The 22,764-nt window shown below is 38.6% G+C and overlaps 1 protein-coding gene and 1 long non-coding RNA gene across 2 annotated transcripts in view; one reads left to right on the forward strand and one right to left on the reverse strand.

Moving 5' to 3' along the window:
* LOC122813297 (solute carrier family 22 member 7-like) overlaps window positions 1-22,764 on the reverse strand; it is a 1,073,907-nt gene that overhangs the window by 551,081 nt on the left and 500,062 nt on the right. The window lies entirely within an intron of this gene.
* The window catches only part of LOC122792655, a 79,680-nt gene that overhangs the window by 38,080 nt on the left and 18,836 nt on the right, over window positions 1-22,764 (forward strand). The window contains exon 2 of the long non-coding RNA XR_006363424.1: window positions 11,007-11,110. This is a non-coding gene — a long non-coding RNA (uncharacterized LOC122792655). The remainder of the gene's footprint in view (window positions 1-11,006; window positions 11,111-22,764) is intronic.

Genomic DNA, 22,764 nt, shown 5'->3' on the forward strand with positions numbered 1-22,764 from the left:
GCCCTGTGGTGCACCTACTCAGAAGTACAGCTGTGGCCACCCACATCAGTTATGTTTGCAATGAGCTGCTGCTATAATCTCAGCCTCTCTGGTATATTGGGATGACCCCTTCAGAGATGAAAAGTGCCATGTTGATGGAGTGCATCCATAATTATTGTATTCTCTGCATCACTGAAGGAGAGTCTGCACCTCCATGACATTTTCAGTCCTAAAAGACAACAGAATGATAATACACATAAGTATCATATAACTACAAAGTATCTGTTACCAGATAAAACAGTTAAGGTAGGCAGTCAATAGTACCTACAGGAAGAACATAAAACATACTACAGATGTGAAACACTAACAACAGGCAGGATGCAAAATAAGGACAATAGCAAGAGCAACATATCCTTGTATGTGCCATAGCAGTAACTCAGCTGTGGCCCCCCCAAAAGAACAGTCCATTCTAGTTTGTGGCATACATAAAGATAACTTCTCTTTGCCCCCCCCCCCAACTCACTAAAGAACAGGAATGTGATCCATTTTGCTAATAAAACTCATTTGAAATGGTAAACATGCATTCAAAGGACCTGTCCCTGAAACATTTGTACATATGTATCACTCTGCTTACTATTTCCATGTATTGTCAATCATTTGTACCTCTGAAATGCCTTAACAAACATGGTAGTGCCATCAGTACACTTCTAACTAATGCATACAGATAACAGTGTTAAAGGCATTGCTACACATTATTCATTAATATATTCCAACATATGCATTATGTAGGTAACAAAATGACAGCATTCCTGCTAGAGTTCAATACTCCTCTCTAAAGATAGCTTGAGAAATATTTTGCTTTGCTGAACATGTAGCAAGTATCCTCACCATCAGTTTGACTAGCTAGTATCCTCACCATCAGTTTGACTAGCTACACATTTGCCTTCTCATATTGGAATACATTATTAATGGATTGCATCAATTTATGCTGAGTTTCAGAGATTCTAATTACAGCATAAGCAACTGAATTGCATGCTTATCAACCAATCTGATGGAGCTATTCAAGGAGTCATAAAGCAACCATGCAGACTCCATGCGTTTTTTTTTTCCTGTGGATGTCAAAAGTAATGGAGTACAGACACAGAAAGTCTACACAGGCAGAATGTTAGGAGCTGCTGCTGCCTAACTCCATTTGTATGTTCTACAGGCTGCAGACAATGCTGCTGTTGCTGCCAATAGGTCTAGGTCGAGACAGAGAAGAGATTTCAGGGCACATTTAACTTATCACAACATACACAACATGGACATTGTAGAGTGCTATATTGTGGACAGACGCACAATACAGGAAGTCTGCAACTTCTGTCAGCCTCAACTCAGAGCCACAGTCTTTACCTCCACATGTATTGGCTGTGTATTGCTTATATTACACTCAGCCCTGAACTTACACTGTGGCAACTGCTGCATTTACAAGGTAAGTCCTGAACATGTACTGTATTATGTAATATTATAACATGTCCTTGTATTTCATCAGTTGATGCAGTAAGCAAGTACAAGGTGGGAGATTTGTACAGACATTAATGTCACATGCAACAGCAGGGGGTTATTTGACTTGTATGTTTCCATTAGCAAGTAGTAGGCCTCAGGCCTCAAAGATTCACACATTGATACCTCCTGAAAGTAATGACGATCACTCCATGTCGTCAGTTTAGCACCATATGTTTGTAATGGGAAATCATAACAAAGAAGTTCAAAAGTAAGGAGACTCAAAACAGTTTCCAGCTTCACCACTCTCACAAGATCAAACCAACAGGATGCAAAACAATGAGGGTAACAAGAGCAACATAACCTTGTTTGTGCCATAACAGTAGCTTAGCCTGGGTCCAGCCCCCTTGAAAGAGTATTGTATCCTTTCATGTTCCATGACAGGAGCCCACCTTTGCTCCCCAGGTCCGTATTAAATTGCTGAATGTTTCAAAGTTCGAATGTCATATGGTCGACACCATATGATCCAACTTCGAAAAGTTCAAAGGTGAAAGGCAATGGCTCCGTATGTGCAGAATGGGAAAATTTCCCTTTTCTGCACTGAAGTGCGGTCTTGAAGTTGGTATATTTAAGTAGAGGGGTGTGGGGGTGGCAGGAGTGATTTCCCCCCTGCTTTTTTTTTACTTTTTATTATATATTCGAGGTTTCAAGTTTCGCTCATGTTGTCGAACATATGAGGTTCGAAATTTTGAAGTTTTGAATATATAATATAGACCCTTACTCCCCACCATCAAAACAGTAGTCTATGCTTGTTTGTGGCAAACAACCTTCCATTAATTTGATGGCAAATGCATATCATAATGTCACCAGTGAATATCCTCACACATTTTAAGGTAAATGATACCGACTGGCTTGCACACTGCATGTCTCTGAGTACTGGGCAGATAACTGATGAATGACCAAGAAACACAAAAAGACACAGCTGTATATTTGCAAGGAATAATCATAGCAGCTTTTGTGATCACTAAGTGCACTACATCCAAATATGTTACATATAATACATTTACAAATAACAAGTCATGCCTTGATATCAGTGTACATTCAGTTGCACTTGGTTGTGTGACGAATTATGTCATGTTTTTGCTACAAAGCTGTTTGTGGGGCAAAGATGGATAAATCCCTCCTCCTTTTTTCTGATGGTGCATTGCAGTGAGAGTTGGGATCCAAACCTATGTAGTCATATCTCATGTGTACTAATAGTTTCTATTGTGTATGTCATAGATTGAGTTTCCACATTTCAACTAATTCTCCATGTTTTATACTTTTTTCTTTTTTTTGAGGAGGGGCACTGTTTGCACAATACACTTCTCAGAACAGATGGCTTTGGCTATACGCATTTCATTTGTGTGTAGAACAGCAGTACACAAACCAGATGAGTGGGCCACCTAGATAACAGATAAGACGCAGACAGCCAGAAGCATACACTGGATACATCCAATTGATACTATTGGCCATAGCACAAACACCTTTCTTAGCAGCATTCACTGTTGTGCAATGTGTTTGTGCAATGGTAAGCACTGCATAACACTTTCAAGTCCAGAAAGTGCATATTCCCAGTAAGCGTGATACCTGTAATTGGTGGGAAAATGTCATTCCACATTGGTCTTGATCTGTGATAGCCATGGCAGGCATTCCTGGAGAGTTTTTGAGATTCCATGCTTAAAGATGGGGTGTCATGGAGTCCAAAGTGCTTGTTGGACTGCTAGTGAATGAACATGGGCCCAGGCTCATATTACAAGACAGAGGCATATAATAGTCTGCCCTGAGGTCTGAGCAGTGCTCCAGATATCCCCCTATACTGGTGAACAATGTAGGAATCACTACAGAGACCTCAGGATGAGGAAGGGGATAGAATTGGCAGTTGGATCGAGGAATGTAGGACTGGGGCACCCCACAGATGTGTAAGTATTACTTATAGAGACTAACTTGTCAGAGTTAAAAACTGGATATAGTCAGGATTGATATGCCTAATGGTATCCTGTTCTGTCCTGCTTTTCCGCAACTGTCACAGACCGAGAACTGAATGTGTGAACCCATGCTGCTATATTGGCATGGATGCAAGGCACATGTGGTATGTATGCATCCTAGCAGTAGGATTATTTTGGCATTAAAAGTTATGATGCATTTATTGGTATATTATACAGTTGTATCAAACTGAGCATTCATTTCTCAACTGTAATAGGAAAGTATGCATGCATTATTCTGTAGGGCAAAACAACAGTTCAGTATTACAGAGTAGTCATAGGTTGTGCCTTCAAAATCCACACTTCCCAGAGATAAAATACTGTTAGGTTTTTATTGATATTGCAATGTAATGTCAGAGGTGTAAAGCAGTGCCACCACTGGCTTGCTGTAAACTGTAATTAGTACAACTGGAACACACATATGTGTAATGTATTCACACATGAAGGATTGCTTACTGCAATCTATCTACCCAGTAGACTGCCATTACTGTCATCTCACTTTATCACCACTGGCTGCAGTGTCCGATGTCTGCTCCTTCTACATGTGGTCTGCACGAGGATGGAGAGCAGGCACTCAATTCAGTGTAGGCATGTGCTCAAAGTGCAGTGCACCATCCTACATACCATCCCTGGCAGTTCATCATAGTTGATAAAATCACCACCTCCATCATTGCTCCTGTATGGAGCCACTGGCATATCCTCCAGGGCAGAAGTACCTGAGGAGCCAGGTAGTGCAGGGGTGGCAGATGGAGTGCTATCAGTTTCTGTACCAGATGTGGTAGGCAGAGGTGCTGTAGCCAATGGAGTGGGTGCAAGTGGATTCTGTGGGACAGGCCTACCCCACTGTGCTATGGGAAAAACAAAAAATTAAAAAAAAAAAAAAAACAAAAGAGAGAGAAAAGGGTTGCAGTGAGAGAAAGAAAAAAGGAGAACATTAGTAACTTCATATGTAACATACAAAGCATTGATACAATTATTTGACTCTGTTCTGTTACCTTTACTTTTAACACTATAAACTCCTAACAAGTGTCTTCCGTACTTTAAGACTACCAAGTTTATAACAGAGGCACACTATAGTACAGATTGTAGGCACCGATTCTTGATGTGTGCATATATTGCACACATGTGTGTTCCAATTATACTGATTACTGTTTATAGAAGGTCATTTGTTGTCACTGGTATAGAGGTATCAAGTTACATTCCAGTAATGATGAAAACCTAACAGTACTGTATATTTGGGAACTGCGGTGGTGGTGCTGCAGTAGCATTGTCGCCTCACAGTAAGACGTCCTGTTCGCTTCACAGCTAAAGCGTCTTCTGTGTGGAGACATGCGTGAATGGGTGTACCTTCGTTGAAGGTTGTGCATCAGGGCTGGCAACTCGGTATGTAAAAATCTACTGCCAGTCATTAGCGGACTGGAGTTCCGCTGTGGCGACCCCTAATCGGGAAAAGCCAAAAGATACAACAACTGTATATTTGGGAAGTGTGGTTTTTGAACCCACAGCCGATGACTACTCTCAGATACTGTGCTGTTCCTTTGTCCTACAGACTACTGCATGCATACTTTCCTTTTACAGTTCTGAGATGCATGCTCACTGTTATTTGATAATATGGCACCATTGCATTGTGCTACAGACTAAAGTATGCATAGTTTCTTTTACAGTTGGAATATGCATGTTCTGTTTGATACAGCTGTATTAAATACCAATTAAGTGGTCCTTCACTTTTAATGCTGAAAAATTACTATACAAATTATTATTATTATTAAAATACTGTTCTGATGCATACATACCTCATGCGTCTCACAGCCTTACTAAACAAGCATTATGAGACTGTACAGTCAAGGCTTGCTGTGGAGGAGCTGTGGAAAAAACAGAGCAGAACACCATTATTAATACCAGTCTTGACTATATTCAGTTCTTACAATTACTGAAATTGATGCTTACAAATCTGCGGGGTGTTCCTGTACAAAATTCCCTGATCCAAAGGTTGATGGTATCCTGCTTCCTCCTCCAGAAGTCATCGGAGTAATGTCTGCATTGCTCACCAGTGTGTGGGATACTTGTAGCATGGGATAAAGCCTTGGCAATACTACTCCAGTCTTCAGCTTTATATTCTGAGCCTGAATAGCCCTGCTGCAACAACCAGGGCCCATGCTCCTTAATTAGGAGTCCAGCAAAAATGTTGAACTCCTGGATACCCCATCTCTATGCCTGAAAGTGCACACCCTCTCCAGCAACTCCTGGCAAGCCTGCCATAGTTCACTTTCAATGTATAATGAGCATTTCCTACCAACTGCATTTTATATGCTGATGTTTTCTTGCCTATTGCATGTCTTGCTCTTACTGAGAGTGCACACATTTTGGTTTTGCAACATTTGAAAACATTGTGCATTGCTTACCATTTCACAAACATGGTAAGTGAGGGTGTGCACTGGCGGACACCATGTTTGTGCGAAGGTAAGTGATGTGCAACAGTGGTGAACAATGCAATTTCTTGATTATTAGGTCTACAGACATTTGTGTAAATGGTCTAGTCAAATGTACCATGTATACAGTTCTCCTACACTTACAGCTATTACCACAAGAAGGTTGAGAATTCAGTTGTGTATGTTGTGCTTCATTGCTATAATCTGCAATCTCATAAGAGCAAAACAAAATTTGCACAGCCTGTACTAGAACCCTGGACCATCTGCACTCCACATCTACAGTTAACATCTGCTGCCACAGGATTAGTGAGATGATATATGCTATTGTAATAGTTATTGTAAGGTTCTCACTGGTAATCATAGTGCAACACCACTTACCATGTTTGTGCAATGCACAGTATTATTAATTGAATGCATCCATGTTATATGTGTGGCTGTCTGGGTCCTGTCTACATCTGGGTGGTCCATTCCCCCAGTTTGTGCACTGCTGCACTTTATGTAAACCAGGTGAGCACAGCTAAACATGTTTATGCCAAGTGGTGCATCATGCAAACACTGGCCCAAAAATATAAATAAATAAAAGAAATTAAAACACAAAAGATGACTGCCCAAGGTTTTGCAGAATTGCCAGATAGTTGCATCATATGTTTGACCTGTTCCTGGTAAAATGTATGTTTTATACTTCATATCCTTCAGAAAATACATACTGGGCCTTTGTCCCGTATTAGTTTAGTGTTTGACCACATTTCTTACACTAAAACGTTGTGTGGAATGCTCCACATTCAGTGTATAGGTTTCATAGCCACAAAACCTTGCTTACATGCATCGTGCATCATTAATATTCATGGAATGATGCTATGTGATGAGCAGTACTGTGTACATGAATAGACTGCGTGTAGGCTCTGCGTGGAACCTACACTGAGTTTATTGAATCCTGACCTCAGTTAAATCTGTAGTTTGTCCTGTTAGTTACTGCTGTCAGTCTTAGATAGACAATTAATCCTGCTAATGTCAGGAACAGATCAGATGATATAAAAAGACAGAGAGCTGTGGAACTGTTTTCCACTGTTTTTATTGCAGAGATGAGGAGGACTTAACACTCCCCTCTCATAGCAAAACAAAGTAATTAGATCATTCAGGGTTTTAAAGGTAGTTGTCCCCCCTTCTGACAAATTTACATAAGCAGCAACACAGTACTGAAATGTTAAGCTTTAAATGCTAGTTATTTATAATAGTTTTTATGTTAAGATAACTTAAATGTAGCGTCAAAAATTTCAATGACATTTAGATAAAAGTGACAAAATACTTTTTCTTGTAAAGTATGAACACATTTACCATTTTCAAGTACCCACCAACAAACAGGACAGAACTGCAGAAAGAGAGACAAGTGGCAACCCAATCAACTAGGTGCATTAACAATGTTCATAGGAAGGCCTTTTATGCCTTTTTTGACATACTCACAGATGGGGATGCATATCTGGTACACTCAAATCCATGGTAAGAGATTCCCATTGAACAAAGATACAATGAAAACAAATGTTTTTTTTTAATTCTAAGGTAGATTTTCATTTAAAAAGGTTTTTTGCACTTCTCAATTTCTCATTTGCACATCAGATGAGGTAAGACAGCATAGACTATTTAGATGTCACTATTGGAAAATATACCTCATTGAAGAAATACACTGCTAATATTTTTAGGAAGAAAACCTTTTCTAATTCTTACCTACATTTTGATAGTTGGCACCCTTATTTCCATAAGGAAGGTGTAGTAAAGGGTCAAAATGTCTGTTTGTCCAGACTTATTAGTGCTGATAATTTTTTGTCTGAGATTGACTATTTGATCACCCTATTCAGTGCACAGGGTTATCCTAATAGTTTATTGTTGGATATTAAAAAGAAGAAGTGGTTAGTGGTAGAACTTCCAAGTTTTGTCCATTATTGTGTAATATTAGCTTTTTGGGGGAGACATTTGTACCAGACCAATTCTATACCAAGTCTTAAGAATGTTTAAAGTAATTAATTGTTTATTTTACTTTTTACGAGTGTTCCCACAAGTATGTGAGAACAGTTTGAGATAATTGAAATTCAATTTTTTCTGATGAATTGAAGGTTAAGTTGGAAGAGGTTCTCCAAGTTGATTTTAGTACAGGCCAAAACCTCAAGAATTTATGTGAATTTGAGTTGACCACTGCCTATGGTAAACATAGTTATATGGCAAAATGCAGTCATTGTCAACAATGTAATTTCCCCCATGAAGGACCTTATATTTCTATTGAGGGATCTGATAGGTCTTTTCCTTGTTCCTGTTGTGGGAGTTGGGATTCTACTGTAGTAGTTTATACAACTACATGTGTCAGCTTTCCTGCCTTTAACATAGGGAAAATTGCCTGAAAATTAAAGGACAAGATTTGGGAACACTACCATGATATCAAAAAAAAAAAAAAAACATTAACTGTTTTGTTTAAGCACATTTGAATTGTACCACCTTTAAATAGTTTGTGTTTTTTATTGTGGATTATGTGCAATATAATCTCAGAGTGGGGGACACTAATATTTTGTTGGAGCTCCAGGAGATGAACTAGCAGCTCAGACTAAATGTGAGTGTTCACCTTGGTCTCAACAATGTAATTTCAATAAGTAGTGTGCTTAAATTGAGAGCTTTGAACTTGTGACATTATTAAGCCTTTTAACTGTGTGTTTTTTTTTTGATTGTCAATTATACAAGTATTTTTTAACTCTTTAACTTTTGTTACCATTGTATATTTATTGTTATGTATGTAACATTTTCTTAAAAGTAAATTTGCATTTTACATTTATTGACTGTTAGTTTTTAACTGGTTGAGGGCTTAGGTAATGAATTATTAATCAATTGATTACTTATGTTTATATTTTTTATTTGATTGGTGTTATGTTTTATAAGAAAGGGACATATCTATTAGGGTATACTCTGATGAAGTTCTTGATTACAGAACGAAAGTTTAATTACACTTAAAAACAATGAAGTAAGTGCTTTTGAATTATTCCAATGAATAAGTCTTCTTCAGATAATCACATTACATCACACCCTGCTTTAAATACATTCAGTAGATGATCACATGCTCAAATCCATTAAAACTTAAACATCAAATATTATATAAGTGAAAATCCTAAAAGTCATGTTAATAACAGTATAATAAATCTAAATAACCCACTTCATGATAGAAAATACTATATAGTTCATAAAATATTCTGTCAAACCATACACTAACAGAACATCCAAATAATGTTCTGCTAAAAGCACTAGAATGTTAAAATGTTAAAATATTAAAATATTAAACTGTAAAAATATAAAAAAATATAAAAAAAGGGATGTATGAAAAAATGTAATAATGTGAAAAGACCTAACAATCAGCAACCAGAAAAACCCAACTAGATACCAAAAAATCATTAGTTAAATATACATAGGATGAAATATAAATCAACCCCAATAGTATTTTTACTATAAAATAAATTGTAAATCAATAATATAACAGATAATTATATACATTATTTATATATTAACCAAGACATATAAAAAGTAAACATATGTGAATGAATATTCTTAATGATACTCATTCAATGCACTAAAAAAGAACCTAAAATTCTATTTTTAGCCTGCGTATTGAAACTCAGAAGTATACAGTTATTTGTTATATTATTGATAATGGGGTTGATTTATATTTCAGCCTATGTATATTTAACTAATACATTTTTTGGCATCTAATTGGGTTTTTCTGGTTGCTGATTGTTAGGTCTTTTCACATTATTACATTTTTTCATACATAATTCGTTTATATTTTTTACATTTTTACAGTTTAATATTTTAATATTTTAACATTTTCACATTCTAGTGCTTTTAGCAGAACATTTGGATGTTCTGTTAGTGAATGATTTGATATAATATTTTATGAACTATATAGTATTTTCTATCATGAAGTGGGTTATTTAGATTTATTATACTGTTATTAGCACGACTTTTAGGATTTTCACTTATATAATATTTGATGTTTAAGCTTTAATGGATTTGAGCATGTGACCATCTACTGAATGTATTTAAAGCAGGATGGGATGTAATGTGGTTGTCTGAAGAAGGCTTATTCATTGGAACAAGTCAAAAGTGCTTACTTCATTGTTCTTAAGTTAATTAAACTTCCTAGTGGAACAAGTTCTTTTTGTGGGCTTCTGTGTCTCATAGCCAGCAGTTCTGAGAGATTGATTTGGTTTGTGCTTAATTAAACAGTTTGTACAGAACAAAAGTGCTTAGTGTAATAAAGCTTTTATCACTTGGTGACTCCTGTTGGCACTATTGGATTGGTTTACTTGTTTTCAATATTATTTCCTGTTTGCATGAAACCTCCTATGCTGTGTTGTTTTGTTATCTGTTTGCGTCATGATTGGGGCAGTTTACGGTAATAAATATAGCTCCTTCTTTTCTCTTTATTATTAGAAAGTGCTTTATGGGAGTTGCAGTGTAGTGTGCCATTGCTAGGGATTTGTAATGTGTTTGGATTAAGAGGTAGTTGCTTTAGCGTGACTTTTAAGCTGAGTTTATCTTAGAGGAGGGGGTCTTAAATGTGACTTTCACAGGGTGAGCAGGCATGATGCCTGTTGTTATATGTTTTATAATCTGTTCTGTTCTTCTGATGGTTGCATTTCATTGAGTTCAATAATGCTTGAGAATACAGATTCAGTTTGGTAGTGATTAATAAAGAGTTAGTCACATAGTTAGATTGCTCTGTTTATTGTGCACATGGATGGAGTTCATGGACAATACTTCCACTGAATATGTAGTTAAAGTATGCTATGCAATAGGTGCTACCAGAGCAGGTTATCAGTGGGCTCCTTTTGGAGTGTGTCTGCTGAGGCAAATGCATTATCTGTTATGTCAAAAAATAATGAAATGTCCAGTTGATAGTGAGCTACAGCTATATCTTGCAGGTAGAAGATATACCAGCAATGAGTTATGCTTGGAAGAGTGTTGCCACAGATTAAACTTTGTTCAGCAGAACAAGAAATATTTTCACCTTGTTGGAGTTTATCAACAAATTAAATAGACATATTTCCTTTCTTTCCAGTGGGACTTAGTTTGTGAGAAGAAAGGATTAAACCAGGCTGCAGCAACCTTTTTCTTCATTGGAGTAACAGTTGGAGCACTTGTCTTTGGTTCACTGTCTGACAGGTAATAAACACTAATTTTGGTGGTGACAAATTCTTTTCTTGTGCTATAAAATCTTGTCTGAATCTAACCCTGTGTCGTAAGAAAAAGTTTGCTTGTATTACATTTTAAGTGTAATTACTCCCTGATGTTTCTGCCTTACTTTCATTGTAGACATCAAAGTCTATTTTGTTGTTTTGATGGATGCCATCACAATCTGATTTAGCGGTCTTATTTTTATTTTTGTATGCAACATTTCTCTATCACTATTAAAGCAAACCTCCCAGAATGTAACTTCATATTACTATAGGGATTTAAAGTTAACAAGAATTGGCAACAAAAAATTCATGCTGGGACTCATAGACAACAAGTTGCACTGTAGAAATCAGCATGGGTAGCTTGTCATGCATAGGATGTGGGCGATTTTAAGAGATAGGAGCTGCACGATGGTTAAAATAGTGAGCTATACTGTGGATTCTAATGAAAACACAATGGCACAGAAAAGAGGATCCCCATGTTAATAAGCCCCACATTATGATAATGAAGGAACCTGAAATGGCAGACTGATTCAAAAGGATATAAAATGGTGGTGCTGTGCAGTGATGCATACCAATGTTCAATGTCATAATTTGTAGTCTACATTGCGGTCATACTAGCAATAGCAAAAGCAGTAGTACAGTAACAAATTGTGGTGATGCCATCAAAGTCAGTCGATGCAGGAAAAGGCCTGCAACACAACATGTGTGAAAATGTGAATCAGATTAGAGTCTCCATTTGCACAACTAAAGGGACTCTTCCACTGTCTAGACATGTCTGGAAGGGCATTACAATACAATCCAGATATATTCAGCAAGATATTTGTAGTACATACCATGCTAGTGGAGAATCAGGCAAAGAACATGCAACAACAATAACACAGCTGAATCACAGGTGGATAGAATATGTTGCACTTCTGGTAACAAAATAGCATGTAATTAACAACTAACTATAATGTATTACCAACTGACTGTAATAAATTAATTTATGATTACATAAAAGAAACTAGAAATATGCCTGTATTCTGGAAAAAGCATAATCTTAAAAACACATGCCACACAGCAACAACCTTCTTCACATCTACAGTAGATGCCATAAATCAAACTCTTTCTCTTCTCAGCCTCTAACATCTCCATACTTATTTTTATTATAAGCCCCTGTACATCCTGAAGCCTCTCTCTCTCTTTCCTTCTTACTAATACCCTACTATAGTCATTACCCATTAGAAGAATGTCTAATGTCAACCACATGCAAATAATTATTCAGTATATTGTTCCAAGTACAGGATGGTACTTTCTGTTCAATTATATTAGGAACAAATTCCACCACAAGATGTTGAACATTGTATATAGAGTGTAAGTGTAAGTACTTTATTGTAAGTGTTCTTTTCTATTGGTTCATAGGTTCATAGGTTGATACTAGTCTATCTGCCCTAGGGCATTTATAAGCCTAGCCAGAGTGTGTTTGGCTTTTGCCACCCTTTTAGATTAGCTGACTGTGCCTCTGTATAGTAGTCACAGAAGGTAGCCCTTTTAAGGTTAGTTTACTGTACCTCTGTCCAGCAGGGACACAGGAGAGATCCCAGGGGTAAACTTACGATCTCCCATCCACTCGTCAAGATTTCTCTTGAAGAGGGTCAGTGAGGGGCTCTGCCTAACATGGATTGGGATTTTGTTCCAGAGTGAGAGGAGCCTCTGGGATATGAATCTGTACCTCCAGCATGTCCTATTTATTTCTGTACTGAGGTTCAAGTCCCTGGAGCGTGTAGCTCTAAGGGATTTGGATTTCCTGAGATGGAGCATGTCCATTAATTCTGGGTTGGACATGGCTTTATACATCAGACACAGATCGCCTCTGAGTAGGCGGTACACAACTGAGTAGAGCTGGAGTTTCTTTAGCTGAACTGCATAGGGCATCTGTTTGAGTCCCTTGATCCTCTTGGTGAGGTACTTTTGAGGTCTTTCCAGTTGCTGCAGGTGTCAGGTAAGGTACATCCCAAATGGGGCATTGTATTCAATTATGGGCCTGATAAGTGATGAGTAGAGGGGCACAATGACCTCTCTTGATCTAGATGTGAACCCTTTTGTGATAAGGTGGGCTATATAGAAGGTCTTTCTAACCACTTTGGCAACGTGATTGTCAAAGGAGAGATTGCTATCTACTTGGGTCCCCAAGTCCCTAATTACTTCTTCCGTACTTAATGGATTATCACCTATGTGGTAATTTGTGGGCACTTTGTTTTTCCCAAAGGGGATGACTATGCACTTTTTGGCATTTAGCTTTAGGCCATGGCTCTGGCACCAGTTATCCATCTCTGTGAGACCCTTTTGGAAGATGCTTGTGTCAGCCGGAGAGTCGATTATGGCACCCAGTTTGCAGTCATCTGTTAACTTGGTCAGCCATAGTCCACCCATGTTAGCCTGTACCTCACAGAAATATATACCGAATAAGAGAGGTCCCAGGACTGAGCCTTGTGGGATGCCACTTATAACTGGTTTAGAGTCTGACATGGCACCTGCTATTCTGACCATGTGGGTTCTATCCCTGAGCCAGTTTACAACCCATCTTGTGACATAGGGGTTGATATTTAAGCTGGTGAGCTTATTTATGATGCCTGAGTGGGGTATTGTGTTGAAGGCTTTTGCGAGGTCCAGGTAGGCTGTGTGGACTAGCTTCCCTTCATCTATGGCTTTGGTAACTGTTTCAAAGAAGTCGACCAGGTTCAAGAGGCAAGATCTGCCTTTAACAAAGCAGAATTGGGTAGGATCCAGTGTCTGGAGGTTCCCAATATCTTTGTTTATGATTTCCATGATGATACGCTCCATAGCTTTGCAGACCAGGCTAGTCAAGCTTATAAGGTGATAGTTTCCAGGGTCTGTTGTGGCACCACCTTTGTGGAGTGGGACCACTGTTGCTCTACGCCATTCCTTGGGTACATATCATGTAGTAAGGCTGAGACTGAACAGTGAATTTATATGAGGGTTTAGTTCTTTTTGGAGCTCAAGTAAGATGCAGCCCGGGACACCGTCTGGTCCCATTGATGCTGTGTTTTTGCTTTGGAGAGGGCAGCTCTCACCTGTGCATCTGTGATCTCAGGAAGGCTACACTCTGTTGGGATAGACATTTTCTCTTTTGGGGGGGAAGGGGGGTTTGCACTGAACCTTTCTGCCAGGATGTTGGCAATGTCTGTGGGTTCAGTGCATTTTTTGTCATTTTGCACTAACTCAGAGCATATCTGGGAGTTGCCTCCTAGGTTCTTGACATAACTAAAGAAGGCCTTGTGATTATCTTTAGTGTCTTGTGCATTTTTTCTTTCGAAGCTGGCCTTAGATGATTTTATGAGGGATCATAGTTTCTTGCTAGTACTGATCAGAGACGCCTTCCCTTTTTGGGATTTTGCTCTATCATGTAGTATCTTTCTCCTTCTGTTGTATAGCTTATTTATGGCCAGGGTCCACCAGACAGGTCTCCTGCCTTTGGAGGAGTGAGTCTTGGTTTTATTTGGGATAGCATGCTCCATGCATTCCTGTAGGTGTCCACAGAATGCTTTTGTAAAGGATTCTGTGTTTTGGGCCGTATTTTCCACTGGCCTGGGGGCTTTGAAGGATTCCACCTTGGTTTTGAGAAGTGTGAAGTTTGCTTTTGAAAATTTCTTCACCTTGGCTGGGGGTGGGGACGGAATATGGATGTCTAGTGAGATTAGTTTATGGTCTGATCTTACCAATGAGGGATATACCTCTGGTGTGGAACATAGAGACCCCATGTTGGTGATGACCAGATCCAATATGTTTTCCCCTCTTGTGGGAGTGGTGACCAGTTGTTCCATAGCATTTGAGTTTATAAATTCTAGGAACCATTGGGCAAGGGTGTTTGGGCTTGAGTAGTTTTCCCAATCAATGTTTGGGTAGTTGAAGTCACCCAATATAATGGTGTTTGAAGAGACCTTCATTTTCTCCAGTGTTCTCAGGAAAGCCGAGTGGGGTTCCTGCGTTTGGGAGTGTGGTCTGTAGCAGGCTACAAACTGAAAGGCAGTTTTTCCCACTGTTAGTTGCACATGGATGGTCTCTGATGCTTTGTGCAGTGCCACTAACCTAGAGGTGTGGGTATCTTTGATAAATATGGATACTCCCCCTCCTTTTGTGGTTCGGTCTGAGTTTTGGGGCTGAAAAGCATGGTATGATGTATAACCTGTTAGTGCTGGGGTGCTCTCAGGAGCCTTGAACCAGGTTTCTGTTACTGCACAGATATCGAAATTCTCCATACTGAGCAGAGTCTTGAGTGCATGCATCTTGAGGTTTAGACTTCTGGCGTTGAGCAGCATTACCCTTAGTTTTTTTTTTCTTTGTGTTGTCTATGGAGGTGGGTCTGTCTTTTGAGCCTTGCCTAAAAAAGGCACTAAGGGGGAGGCAAAAGCCTTTGCCAGTATTCAAAAACCCAGGGGTGACAGATGCAAGCCATCCCTAGTGAAGCAACATTGCTTGTCGAGCATGTCATCCCAGGCTGACAGACACTGGATCCCCTTTGAATTACACCAATACTTTAGCCAATTGTTAAAGTTGATAATTTTGTCTTTATACTCTGGCATCATTCTTGGTGAGGGCAAGATGTTACTCAAGGTCAGGGTCATACCGGCCTGGGCTACATGATCAGAGAGCTCGTCTATGTCTCTTTTCATGTAGTCCAGGGAGGTACATCTCAGGTCATTCACACCAGCATGGACAATGACGGTGTCATATTTGTACTTGCTTTGGAGTGACCTGAGTGCTTGTGTTAAGTGGCAGATCCTGGCACCCGACAGGCAGCTTACAGTGACTTTCTCCTTGTTCAATCTGGTGAGTGGGACGTCAGTGTGTCTGACAATAGAGTCACCTATTACAAGTGTATTAGGTGTGTTTTTTAGCCTTAAGGGCTGTGACTGTGTGGCACACTGACTTTGTGAGCTATGTGCTACGTCGGTATTATTTCGTGGTAGGGGTTGCTTGGATGTCTGCTTTGGAGGTCTCTGCTGCTTAGGCAGATTTTTATTTAGAGCCTCCGAGTATGTTTTTGTGTGTTTATGTGTTAGGTTTGCTGATGCGATAGGTCTATGTGAGACTGGATTTGTGGTGTGTGTGGTTACCTTCTCCTCCTGACTGGCTGTGCCAGTACTGGGTTGAGAGAGCTCAGCCTCCAGTTTGGCTATATAGTTGCATCTGTCACATATATTTGAGCTTGTTGGGAGGAGGAGAGGGTGGTCTGTATACATAAGGCAGTTGTAACATTGCCTCAAGATTCCCAGATTCACCAGCTGGACTGGAGAGTAAACCCAAAACTGACCTTTGGACATGCCTGAATAATATAGGGAACTACTTATTGACTGATCAGAAAGAACCAATAGGGAGCAAGTACTTAAAGGGAGTATAAGAGGGTGTAGTGCTTACGTTTATTAATGTTTACCTATGAGATTGCTTATATGAGCAAGTGCAGGGCTTTAGAATGAAAATAGAGTGCTTATTTTGAGATTTAGAGCAGTTCTAAGGGAAAAAGTAAGAGCAGACTTTGTGGAGTCGGGAATAGTTTAAACCTGTTTAAGCGACACTACCCAACACAGCTCTGTGCACAAGACCGCGCAAAAAGAGAGTTGCAGGGACTTAGGTTTTTATATTGTATCTCTCTTAACAGTGCTATTGCTATTATAAATGTATTTCCATTTAGGTTTCTTACTTATACTCTATTGTAAGTGTTTTAGCTTTATACTTAAATATATTTAATGTGTTTTATATTTTATATGTATACATTTTTCATGCTTTAACATCTGGAGTTTACAATGTTCTTTGTTCCAGTTGTCCACCCACTCAGTTAACAAAGACAAATAAATAAATACTTAAATAAATTATGAACCATCCTTGATGCAGACAGCACAGAATAAAATAAAACATGCACTTTCTCAATCAGGCTATGCAGGGTAATACATGGACTGGCCATCTTGCATCTTGTGCATCAGACATCACCATGCTTACAGATTTTAGAGGTGGCCAAGGCAGAACCACCTCCCTTGCACAGGTGTGCAGGAACATGGTGGCAGGTGATGGCTGCAACACTGTAATAGGAAGTAGGTCACAGGAAAATAATGCATGTACTCTGGAAGGTTGTGAAGAGTCAGTGATTACATCCCCAGTGGTGGTTTCATCCTGCCATCATATGACCATTTATGGTATCCATTTTGTTAGCTTGATTTATTTGAGCTTGATACAGTAATTAGCAGAGAAGAAGCAGAACTATGGGACTGGGCATGTGCACACTGAAAGGAGGTCCCCTGTGTCGAGCCTGATGAGTGCCATTTCCTATGACATAGATAATTCCCATGAATGAGGAAGTGATATATGTGTGCAGACTGATGAGTGGTCAATGCACTTGAATGACAGGAACCTTGCCACACACATAACATGGATGACACCCATGTCAAGGGCATCAGGCTGTGTGACAACAAGAGATAAAGATGCTGCACAGCAATGGCATGTATACAGTACCTTGAAATGGTCCATACCCAACCATCTCAGTTCTGGATCCTCCTAAAGCCACAGGCTGCAAGACCTGTAGAAGCAGAATAGATGGCAGTCACAATGTGTTTTATATAGACCACAATGGAGGCAACATTTGCCGCCAGTGAACCTAACAGCAATGTGTGCTCCCTGACGCTATACTTCATGTCACTATGCAATTATTGCATATCATCCCATAAAGTACAGAGCATTCTCACCATCTCCACAATGCTGTTGGTAAAAGCCATTTGTGTCTGTATAACTGTCCTGCACATCCAATGATCAATGTCAAGTGTGGTAGCCATATCAGGGAAAGACCTAGAGTCATGATGGTAATGCATCCCCCCCTCTAAATGCCTTATAGTGGTTATATCCACCTCAGTGGTGCTGTCAGTGTCTGTCTGCCTATCAGGAGGTGGTGAACGCTCCTGTCTTCAGGGTGGACAGGCAGTCTTTTGGTATGAGGTGGGGATACTGTTTATTCTCAAGGTGTGCCATCAGCTGGTCACCTACATTACAAACATTGAGTGTATTCCGGTATGGTTGTCTGAAATGGACTACTGTTAGTCCCAGTTATCAGGCCTTCAGAGAATCAACTGGCCCATATCCTTGCATACCTATTTGAGTGATGTTTATTTTTTTCCCTCTTGACCATCCTGTCAACTGACCATGCCAGGACCTTCCCATCCTGATGAACTCCTTCTGTTAAATCTCATTTTCCATTCTTTATTTATTTATTGTCCAGCCTTCCCCATCATCACCTGTCCATCCTCTGTTTGTATGTCTGTATCCTTCTGCATCCCCCTTTACCTTTTGTGTTTATAAACCCCCTGTCTGTCTGTCTGTTTTATTTTTTTTTTGTTATGTTTCTCTATCTGCACCTACTACCTGAGCTTCTCCCTCTATTCCATCCCCAGCCATTACTCAATACCTTTCCTACTTACCCTTCCTTTGTAAAATTTACAAAAGTGCCTCCTCCCCAAACTTTCATACCTTATGGTTATCCTTCTATGTTTACCTCCAGTTGCTGCTTTCACCTTTTCTACATTCCTACCTACTGCATAATCTCCCCTTTTATATGCTGAACAGGGTTGACACTGTCTTGTGCATTCCCATAGTGGTCTTTCCCATGGCCAGTTTGTTCAGCCACGCTGCACTTCTTGTGTGCCAGTTGGTTGCTGGCTGCTGCTATATGTCATGACATTGCACATGGGGGCATGCATTGAGTAGGCCTCACAAGATTAATGTAGCTGTAATATCCATGACTTGAGCCAAATGAGCTTCTCTAGCCATGCTCATGCTGTATTACGGATTAGTCCTGTGTATCACATGATTGCTGTGCCACTGTTTTTAAATGCTATCCTTTGCTTAGTATGCAGGTGCTACCACTGCCTAACATATGTCTCATTAACTCTGTAGCACTTCATGTAGTAACCTACTTGACTGTTAGCACTGTGCTGTCACATAAAGTCTACAGTTCTCAGCATTGGTCTGTTTTCAGTGAGAACTCCCATGGATTTTTATATAATTACTGCAACAATCTAATTGTCAAACCTTCTTTTAAGAGTGCTACATAAACTAATTATTAAATAAATCTTTATTTTTATAATTGTGTTATTAGGAGTAATAAGAAACAAAGGAACCACGTCCAAGGCTATAGGCAGAAACTTTTAATCCAAATGCATCCAAATTCACCAATTAAGCGCTTTCACCATAACAAATGACTTCTTCAGAGTGAGTGGAAAGCATCCATACCTTACATTAAATACTCAACCAATCATTCAATCATCCAATGAAAAACATTATTAAGCAATTATGCAATAATTACAAAAGTCTGAACCACTGAATGTGTCCACACACAATAGAAAAAATATGTTATACATACCCTAACAAAAAATATAATTAGAAAAGCATCCTGTCTATAATTATAATGATATCTCTCAAAAATTCACTGAAAAAAAAAACATTTAAATAAAATACTAATAAAAAAGTTAATACTAATAAAAAAGTTTTTTAAAATAATTGTGTTGAAATTGTAAATAGCTTAATGAAACAAGTGTGTAGAAAATACATAATGTTCACCTATTAAAACTAAATTCTATTGGCCCTATCCTTCAAAACAGCAAAACAGGCTTTAAGGAGATGTGTTCATTCAGGCCTGATGGAGTAGTAGCATCCAATAATATTTGCCATCTATATTCCAATAATTCCACCCTCAACCTGACATCACCACCCCTTTCAAGACTTCCTACTCTATCAATCACAAAAAAAGTAAATTTCTTAAAGTCCATACAGTGTGTACTGTGCATATACAATGCATTGTGCATGTCATGATTTTTAATGGCCCTCAGATGTTCTGCAATCCTGTCCTTTAATCTATGGACAGTTTTGCTCACACAGAATGTGTTGCAGCTAACACAGGTGGCAATATATACCAAATTCTGTGTGTTGCAACTGCACCTGCCAGGGCACCCAATGGTCTTAAAATAGTTAGTCACCACTACATAAGGTCCTTCATTAATGAACCTACAAAATTTACAAGTTCCACATTTGTATATCCTGGAACATTTATATATAATTGTGTTTCCTTCCAAGATTTCTTTGATGTTCTTCCCCCTTGAGTATATTATTGTGGGGAAACTTCTTAAATCATTCCTCAAAGTTTCATTAAATATTGTGTCCCATATTTTATTCACCACTTCAACAATTCCAGACATTTGACTATTGTATCTCAAAATTAATGCCTTGCCTTCAAAGGTGTTATCCTTCTCCACCATTTCTGTGTTGTTACCCCTTAGAATGGGTTGATATCTACTCTTCCTTTTTCCCAAAACTTTGTTTCGTATTTTTAACAACTTTAATGGGTATCCCCGTCTAAAATTAAGCCAATTAAGGTATACACTTCCTTATTACAAGTGTCTTCATCACTCACTAGTCTAGAAAGTCTTACCATCTGGCCCTTTACTATTCCTCTTTTTTGATGTTGAGGGTGACAACTGTTATAATGTAACAGGGAATTACTATGAGACTTCTTTCTAAATATGTTGCTATGTAAAATGTTTTCTGATTTGGTCAGCTTACTATCCAAAAATTCTATCTCATTGTTGTTCCATTTACTAGTAAATTTGAAAAAAGTAGTGGTACTGTTTAAGTATTCAACAAAAGACTTGGCATCATCCTCACTTCCCTTCCACAAAATTAGTATGTCATCTAGAAATCTGTTATAAAGAGCTATTCTGTCTTTATATAGTGACCCAAATACATATACTTCTTCCCAATATAGAAGAACTAGGTTGGCAAATCCAGGGGCACATTTTGCCCCCATAGCCACACCTGACATTTGCTGAAACAATTCACCTTCAAATGTTACAAAATTGCTCTTCAACACCAATTCCATGCTTGTTGTCATCATATTTATTTTGGCAGCATTTAATTTACCACTTTTTACCAAACTTTGGTTGAAATATTCAACCCCCACATCTTGTAGAATTACAGTAAATAAGTTGATGACATCTATAGTTAGGAAGGACCATTCTATGCCATAACCTGATATCTTGTCAAGTCTTTGGAGGCAATGCCAAGAATCTTTCAAAATATGAGGAATCCCAGCCACAACCTTCTGAATCCCTTCATCCACAAAGGCAGCCAAGGGTTCAGTCTTGGAACCCCGGGATGAAACTATAGCTCTAAAAGGGGGATCCCTAGTGCCCTTGTGTATTTTCGGGATACCAAAAATGACAGGTGTGACTGGGCATTCTACATTTAAAAATTTGAATTCTGTCTCAATAAGTGCTCCTTGAAATAAAGTATCAAGTAAGAATAAATCAATTTTACGGTATGCTATATGCAACTCGTTAATAGAAATCTTTGATAAGTGGTGTGGTCGTCCAATATTTCCTGCATTTTAGCTATGTAATCACATTTGGACATAATCACCACACCACCACCCTTATTGGGTTTCATAATTCTCAACTCTTTATTTTCTGCTAACTCAACCAAGGCATCCTTCTGTTGTGTAGACAAATTAGAATCATAATTTGCCCCCCATTTAATGTTAATTATGTTCTTGATTCCCTTCAAACATAATTTTTCAAATATAGCCACATCCTTGTTGCATAGGGGTACAAAAACACTTTTCCTTTTTAAACACCCATCATTGTTTTGATGACAGACAACATTAGGATTGTCCTTGAAAAAAAGAGCCAAATTAAGCTGTCTCACAAACATTTTAACATTAGTGAATACATCCACCATATTTGTTCTGAAGTTAGGTACAAATGAAAAACCTTTTGACAATACATCATGGTGGGCTTCTTTAATATCAAAGGTACTATAGTTATAAACTTTGAAGTTGGATTTGGTGAAGATTTTACACTGTGACAACAAATTCTCATTGTTTAAACATGCTTCTACATCACATATGGTAGTAGTGGAAATATCTAGTAAAACTTCACATGCTACACAGTCATTGTTTTATCAGATTCACTTAATATCTCCTCCTGTTGTTGTTGTAGCTGTGCCATTGTTTGTTCCAAAGGTTGTTCGCCCATCTCTGTCCCTGATATTTTGTATCCGGAACATTATTTGCATACTTTGTCAAAATGTACAAGGTTACAGGGATGTTTTGAGCAACACTGATAAATATGTAAAAAAAAGTATGCAAATAAAAACTAAGAAGTTAGCCAGGGATATGGAGGACTACAAAAACAACCAGGCTTATGGAGTTGTTAAACACAGTCATGGTAATCATATTGAAAGTGCCACAATTGTTAATAATGACTATGATAGTGGTGATGGTGGGCTGGATAATGGAGAGACAACATCTGGGTTTTTTTTAGATGAATACCCACCGTTAAGGAGATCAGCTCGGCTACATAAAAAAGGGAGGGGAATTCAACCACCCAGCACTATGTTCCTTTTGTTTCTTACTAGTTTTGTACCTAGTGGGTATTTTTCTTTTTGTGGTATTGGTCTTTATTAGGAGTAATACTACCATTGTATAAATGAAGCATCACAGTGGCCACAGAAATATCACTATTGCAGTTATGGGTCTCATATCTTATTGCAAGTTGATACAAATTGTTCAGTATTGTGTTTGAATTTCAATGTAATCTGTAGCTT

This window comes from Protopterus annectens, chromosome 1.part0 (assembly GCF_019279795.1).
Source record: "Protopterus annectens isolate FY-2018-M chromosome 1.part0, PAN1.0, whole genome shotgun sequence".
In the NCBI taxonomy this organism is placed as follows: domain Eukaryota; kingdom Metazoa; phylum Chordata; order Ceratodontiformes; family Protopteridae; genus Protopterus; species Protopterus annectens.